Genomic DNA, 7,748 nt, shown 5'->3' with positions numbered 1-7,748 from the left:
GAGAAAGAAAAAGAAAGAAAAGAAAAGAAAAGAAAAGAAAAGAAAAGAAAAGAAAAGAAAAGAAAAAAGGACAGGAAAAAGAATTTCTCCTTGTGCTGAGAACTCTTAGGACGGACCCTCCTAACAGGTTCCTGTGAGTTGCACAGGAGTGCTAGCTAGTCAGCCTGTCGTGCAACCCACCGGGACCTAGTGCTGCTTCTGCCTTCTCACTGGGAGTTCGTGCCTTTTGACCACCTTCTGCCAATTTCCCCTCCCCCACCAACAACCCTCAAGTAATGGCAAGTATGACTTTTTTTTCTGTGATACTGGCGGCGGTGGTGGTGTTTGATTTCACATATACGTGAGATCATACAGTATTAGTGTCTCTGACTTATTCCACTGAGCATAATGCCTTCAAGGTACATGCATGTCACAAATGGTAGAATTTTCTTGTTTTGTGTGTGTGTGTGTGTGTGTGTCTGAATAATATTTCATTGTGCCACAACCTCTTTATCTATCCGTCAATGGTCAACAGACACTTTTGTTTCCATGTCCTGGCTGTTGTAAATAATGCTGCTTAAACGTGGGAGTGCAGACATCTTTCTCAAGGTAGTGTTTTTATGTTCTTTAGATACATTCCCAGAAGTGGAATTGCTGGATCATATGGTATTTTACTTTTTAAAATCTTTTGCGAATCCTCCATACTGCTTTCCACAGTGGCTGCACCAATTTACATTTCCACCAACGGTGCACGAGGGCTCCCTTTTCTCTACATGGACGCCAGCATTTGTTATCTCTTGTCTTTTTGATGATGGCCATTCTAACAGGGGTGAGATGATATCTCATAGTGGTTTTAATTTACATTTCCCTCATGACTAGCCATGTTGAGCATCTTTTCATGTACTTGTTGGCCATCTGTGTGTCTTCTTTGGAAAAATATCTTAACAGGATCTTTGTCCATTTTTTAGTTTTTTGATTTTGGGTTTTTGTTGTTTTGTTTTGTTTTTTTGCTGTTGGACTGTATGAGTTCTGTTCTATATATATATTGAATATTAATCCCTCATCAGATACATGGTTTGCGAATTTTTTTTTCCCATTCTGTAGGTTGTCTTTTCATTTTGTTGATGGTTTTCTCTGTGGTGGGGAAACGTTATATTTTGATGTAGTCCCACTTGTTTATTTTTTATTTTGTTGCTTGTGCTTTAGGTATGATTTCCAAAAATTCATTGCTAAGGAGCTTTGTTCTTTTGTTTTCTTCTGAGAGGTTTATGGTTTCAGGACTTACATTTCAGTTTTTAATCCATTCTGAGTTAATTTTTGTGAGTGGTGTAAGATAGGGGCCAGTCATCTGTGCTGTACTGAGAAGCCCTCCAAGTAATTTTAATACCCAATGAATTTTGAGAATCACTGACTTAATCTATTTTTTACTACAGTAAGAGTAGCTATAGACCCACACGGGGCATTCCTAGCCCTTGAAGAGGTCAAAATACAGCCAGCTGTGAGGCCAAAATCAAAGTAATACATGAAGTACAGATAAGATCCTCCACCTGCAGACTGTGCCCTGCCTAGGTGAAGGTTTGTCACATATGTGTCTGTCAGTATTTTTCCCGTTGCAAGGAACAGAAACTTTTTCAAGAGAACTTAAATGAAATTGGGAAGCCTGTTTTCTCTTTAGTCAAGGGCACTAACTGGCTTAAAGCTCTTCAGCTCCTTTTAGCCTCAGCTACATGATTCCACGTTATTAGAGCATCAATAGTGAACAATTAAAAGTAACACTCTTCCTGTGGGGAAATAAAAATACTAACAAAAAAAAAAAATCCAGGAATTTTGAAAGTGAGACATTGCAAGTAATCTTGAACAAGCACAATTTAATAAACTTTTAGATAGAGTTCTAAGATAAAAGCTTTAAGGAAAAGGTTCTTGACATAACATCCTCTCTCCGACGTGATTTTCAAAAATCACCAAACAACTATGCTCCATCTGTAAAGTAACTCTTGTCCCCTGAGCGTCTATCAAGTCAGAGAACTAGCAATGTACCATTCGGAGGGGCGGGAACGGGCTTTTCCTTCGCGGAACCGCCGGAGACAGAGTGCGGTTTATAACTAAGATTGTGGCGCCATCTTCAGTTCCTGAGGTGGGTCGACAACTTGACCCAAATGCTTCTGGACTGGGTTATAAAAGAAAGGAGTCCTAAAACCCAACACCTGTAAATGGTTAAGAATGAAGGCACGTGGCCGGAGGGGTGGCCAGAATCAGTAACCCAGACCACCTTCTCCGACCTGCTGCAGCTCCACCCGTGGTGGTCTCCAGGCCAGAGCCAGAGCTCCACCCGGGCTCCGGCTACGTCGAGTGTGTCAAGTGTACGCGGGGTTCAGCCGCTTTGGCGTCACTAGTGAGAGACGGAAATTCTCAAGCCCCACTCCAGACCTACTGAATCAGAATCTGCCTTTTCCAGGTGATGTGTACGCTCACGGAAGTCTGAGAAGCTCTGTTCTATGTGCTTTCCCAACCGTTCAGCCCCCTAGTCCCAACTTCACAGAGCCAGGGTAGAGGGTGCGGTGTGGGAAAGGAAGACAGACACCTCACCGATGGATGGGATTGCACAGCCTTGATGAGAAGATGCCATTTATTGAACTTACAGATCAGCAAGCTATTAATCCAAGCCAAAGGAAAAGCAGAGCCACGATCCTATTACAAATATTACACTTTCCAAAGATGTACTCTGTCATTTTCCAGAGATACGGCTTTGAGGACTCCTGCCTCATCTGCAGCTGTCTAAAGACCAAAAGCTCTGCTGCTTCAATGCCACTGATTCATGTGCCTTGCTTCTACCTACCACCCTTCAAGGCAGCTCATAATGTTCCCTGGGTCTCAGCCAGGCGCTTGCCTCGCCTGGATTCCCATCACTCTCCCCACCACCTCATTGCACTCTTACACTCCTTGGTAGGATCCTTAATGTTGTACGAAATAGTTCCTAACCTGTCTTGGCTCCTTTTCTAGATCATAATTGCCTTCAAAAAAAACCATGATTATGCATTAGAATTCACTCACTTTTCCACTAATTTATTCTAATACTAAACACCTACTATGTGCCAGGCACTGTGGATTTGATTGAAATACACTGGGCACGACCCCAGCATTTACAGAGCTCACATGTTTGTAGGGTAAAATGTCAAACAAGTAATGATAACAGAACAATAGATAATAGATAATAACATGATTGGGAAAGTATAGGGTGTTTGGGGGAATTCATGTGGGGTCATTTAACTTACACTTGGAAGGGCTATTTAAAATTGCAGCTAAAGGACACAGAGCTAATCAGGCAAAGGGGGAAAGGATGGGGGTAAATGGGAGGAGTCCTCCAGGAAGAGGGAATGCTTGCATCATTAAAATCATATCTTGGGTATCAAATACTGCCAAAAATAAAGTGTGTTTGGCAGTGTTTGGCGTTTGTGTTGCCTCAGACATCCCAAAGTCAAAGCCATTTGGCAAAACAGCTAAATAGAGTTAATTAATCTTTAAAAATGTATCTTTTTAAGAAAAGACAACTTTTAAAGTATTGGCTATAGGTATTTTTTATTTAGGATGACTGTTAACTTTTTAAAAGGCATTTTCAGAGAAACCAGGATGACCAGATCATGGAGTTTGCTCTTCCATTCCAAGAATGGAAAGCCAACGGAGCTTTACCTGCAGCAACAGAAAGTTCTATGACACCAAACATCATGAATCTGCTCCACATGATCCCTGTGGAATATGGTGCTGTAAAGAACATCCTAGAACCATGGCCCAATTATTCACTTTGAGTTTTCTTAAATATATTATTCTCTTTATTGCTAAAATAAGCAAACTTCTGGGGAAAAAATGTATAATGTAGGGACATAAGAAAGTCCTCATGGTTTTCCCAGTTAGAGATGAAAAATGTGTCTCTCCTCACCTCCCAGAGACCCCACTAACACGATACTAAGTGAACTTAAAAGATTTAAATCTATAGACAATGAGAAAAGACAGGAGGAAATTAATGGTGCAGTGATTTCAGTACATAATGGACAAAGGCATAGAAAATGTTTGTACATGGACAAGGGAGCCATACTCTACATGTGCAGAGGAAAGAGGAGGAAGAAGATTAATTTGCCTTTCTAGAGATCTCTAGGACTTGTCAGATAAGGCAGAGGAGAATCTTGAGAGAGAAAGGGGTGGAAAGGATAGGAGAAAAAGTCTCAACAGCAAACTGGATATTAAGAAAACAAATATAAGAGGCCAATGACTATACAAAATTTTTAAGGGAAAATAATCTGAAGCTTAAATTAGGCATTCCAGCTGGACTTCCCACCAGTGGAACAGAATAAGGGTATTTTCAGACATACAAGACTTCAAAGCACTTTCCTCCCGTGCACCCTGCCCAGGAAGCCACAGGAGGACATGTTCCACTAAAGAAAGGAATAAATCCAAACCAGAGGAGGACTTGGGATTCAGTGCAAGAGAGCTCAGGGTCAGGCTGGCAGCTCAGCAGGCCTCCAGAACTAGGGGGAAGGAGGAAGACAAAGACCCCAGGAAGAACATCTCTGGAAAGCAATAAAACATTGATATGGTGGCACAACTCGAAATAATTTAGGATTATCTGTTATGATAATTATGGCAGAAAAAACAAGGCTAAAAAAATGAAGGCTATCGGAGACTAGAGAGAAAAGACAGTAAAAAAGGAACTCCATTCTCTACTAGACTCTGCAATTAACCATATTATACATTCATCAGAAAGCAAACACTGATTGTTGATTTAAAAAGATTTAACTCGAACTTTTGCTGCATTCTGTTGGTTGCAGAAGTATTCTATAAACGGGCCCAAGATGGCCCCTCTAAGTTAGCCTATAATGGCCCGTGTTGTTTACTTCTTCACAGCAGACTAGGACCATTAGCCCAAAGCCCACCAGGGCCAAACGCAAATCCTCACACATCCATTTGTTTTAAATATAGTCCAACCTCCCCCCCCCCTTATTTTTAGCCAGTTAGGGCCTGCTTACTGTACAAACCCCATGAAACTGCCTCAAACATCTGCCAAGCACAGATAAGACAAGTCTATAGCTATAAGAGCCCCAACTGCTCTGCCCTTCAGAGCAGGTGCTGCTGAACGCCATCACCTACACACACGAGTCCCTCTCCCCCAGGAGTCCCCTTGTCCTAGTCCCCTTGTGGAGGGTGGTCCTACACCACCATCTCTGGAACTAATTTTTCCTTAGTTCTATCAGTTTTAACGTTTTGACCCTGCTACTGGGAGGAACTTTCTCTCTCAGGCAATCCTGTCCTAGTATCACCCAAATGAAGTCTGTGTATTACTGCTTCTCCTGATCCTGTCTCCCCCTTGATCAACCCTCAAATCTGTCAACTTACCACAACAAAGTACAACGGTTTCCAGTTTCAAGGGGAGGGAATATAGACCTCACTTCTCCAAGGAAGATGCTGATACCACACTGTCAAGAGGGATGGGATATATATTCATGAGACCATCCCTGGAAAATACAATCTGTCACTAAGATCAATATGCAGAAATTAACTGCATTTCTATTCAGTAGCAACAATTAGAAAAAGAAATGTTAAATGGATACAATTTATACCAGGACACAACAAACATCTAATGCCTAGCCATAGAGCTCATGAGAGAGTGTAAGACCTCTACACAGAAAGCTACCAAACATTACTGACAGACATTAAGGGAGTCTTAAATAAATGGACAGGTTTATCGTATTCAGGGATTGGAAGAATTCTTCAGTTGCCAGGTACATAGGTTAGGTCAAGTTGGTTAATTGTGTTCAATTATTGATGTGAGGTTTTGTTTGTTTTTTTGTTGCTGTTGGTTCAACCCTTTTCTCATTACAAAATATGCCTCTTGATTTTTAGAAATGTTCATTGTCCTAAAGTCTACATTGTCTGATATTAGAACGTCTATCTAATAAAGGACTCATACCCAGAATACATAAAAATCTGTAATATCACTAGGACAGTTTCTAAAAGGGGGCCCAGAGATTTACACGGCCACTTCAAACAAGAGGATGTCCAAATGGGTGATAAACATGCAAGTGTTCAGCCTCATTACTGGCCAGGGAAATGCAGAATGAAGCCACAATGATTTGCTGTTGATGGCTAAAAACGTATAAAAAGAAAGAAAGAAAGAAAAAACCACCAGCAACATCAAATATTGGCAAGGACTGGGAAAACTGGAATTCTGATACACTTAATGCTGGGAGTGTAAAAATGGTACAACTACTTTGGAGAACAGCCCGCAACACATAACAAAGCTGAACACATTCCATTCCAAAAACGCGTACATATGTGCACCCAAAGATGTGCGTAAGGATGTTTATAAGGACTATTTGTAATAGCTCCGAACAGAAAACCCAATGCCCATCAGTGGTAAGATGAAGAAAGTATGGTCTATTCATATAATGAAATATTATACAGCAATAAAAATGAGGGAACTCTTTCCACATCTACAATGGATCCGTTTCACAAGGTGGAGGGAAAGAAGCCGTACACAAAAGGGTACCTAGTATATATGAAGCTCAAAAACAGGCAAAGTAATTTATGTGATAAAAGTAAGAATAGTGGCTTTTAGGGGCCAACAATTAGAAGATGATGAGGGTGGCCTTTGAGATATGACAATGTTCTGTTTCTTGATTTGGAGGGTGGAAATGTGCATGCGTACTTTCTAAAACCTCATCGAGCTTAAGATTTTTGGACTTTTCTGCATATGTATTATACATCAATAAAGTGTTTCAAATTCATTTTAAATTATTAAACTATATGTGGAGGATGCGGCAGGAATATCGCCACAGGACCAAAGTGGGTCCACTCCTTGGTGAGTGACAGACAGACCCTACCAGGTAGAGCTGCCGCACAAGGTCACCTTGTTTGTACAAAAAAGGAGACCACAGGGAATAATTCCCAAAGCCATGACTCCCTGAACAAGGGACTGCAGGCTCCTTTTTATTAGGACTTGGGATGAATTTTCAGAGGGTCATCTTAACAGTATAATGAGGCTGAGACACTTTCTGGCACTTTGATTCATCTGCTCAGGTGTTTTCCTCAAATATTTTTTTCTGTTCCAGCAGTTTGTTAGTTAGCTTCTAAAAGGTAAGGTTGACAGGCAGAAGCTTCTAGGAGTTTGCCAAGTTCAGGAGGCCAGGCTGTTGACAAAATCCCTCCTCCAGTTTTATTTTGCCCCTCGTTCTGGAGGGGCCCAGGGCAAAGGCCCATCTCCTGTAGCTACTGCCTGCCAGACATGGCGAGTTGTCCCAGGGATTCAGAGAGGAGCAGAACTGTTTGCCCAGCTCGTCTGAGATCTGTGTGTCACCAGATTCTACCCCTAGCTGTTCCTACCCTCATGTTAGTAACCATCTGAGGTTTTACAGCCTCTGTATGCTCGGCCACAAACAGTACCAAACCATGGAGTATGCAGACCCCAAAAAGTAACAAGCCTTAAAGGATTGTGAGTGGCCCCAGGAAGGGGAGGAACCACGTGGCGCTGGCTAGTGCCCTTCTGCCGGCCTGCCAGGCCTCATCGGGAGAGCCCGAGGGCAGACAGCCAACCTGCCTGATCAAGGATGTTCTTAGTATTTACGTATGACTGCAGGCACAGCACGAAGTAGTAATTCCTGCACGGACCCCCTCCCACTCACAGGTAGTCCAGAGCCAGCGTATTATTTCTTACTTCTGTTCACCAGGGAATTTAATTCCCAAGGGTGCTCCAGTGTGCTGATAGTTTTAGATATTCCTAG

At 42.0% G+C, this 7,748-nt stretch overlaps 1 protein-coding gene across 3 annotated transcripts in view; it reads right to left on the bottom strand.

Annotated features, from left to right (window-relative positions):
- The window catches only part of LOC123795193 (uncharacterized), a 222,184-nt gene that overhangs the window by 213,171 nt on the left and 1,265 nt on the right, over positions 1-7,748 (bottom strand). The window lies entirely within an intron of this gene.

Source organism: Ursus americanus, chromosome 12 (genome assembly GCF_024610735.1).
Source record: "Ursus americanus isolate L20-20 chromosome 12, mUrsAme1.1.p, whole genome shotgun sequence".
Classification (NCBI taxonomy): Eukaryota; Metazoa; Chordata; class Mammalia; order Carnivora; family Ursidae; genus Ursus; species Ursus americanus.
This window is presented reverse-complemented; position numbering and strand designations above follow the sequence as displayed.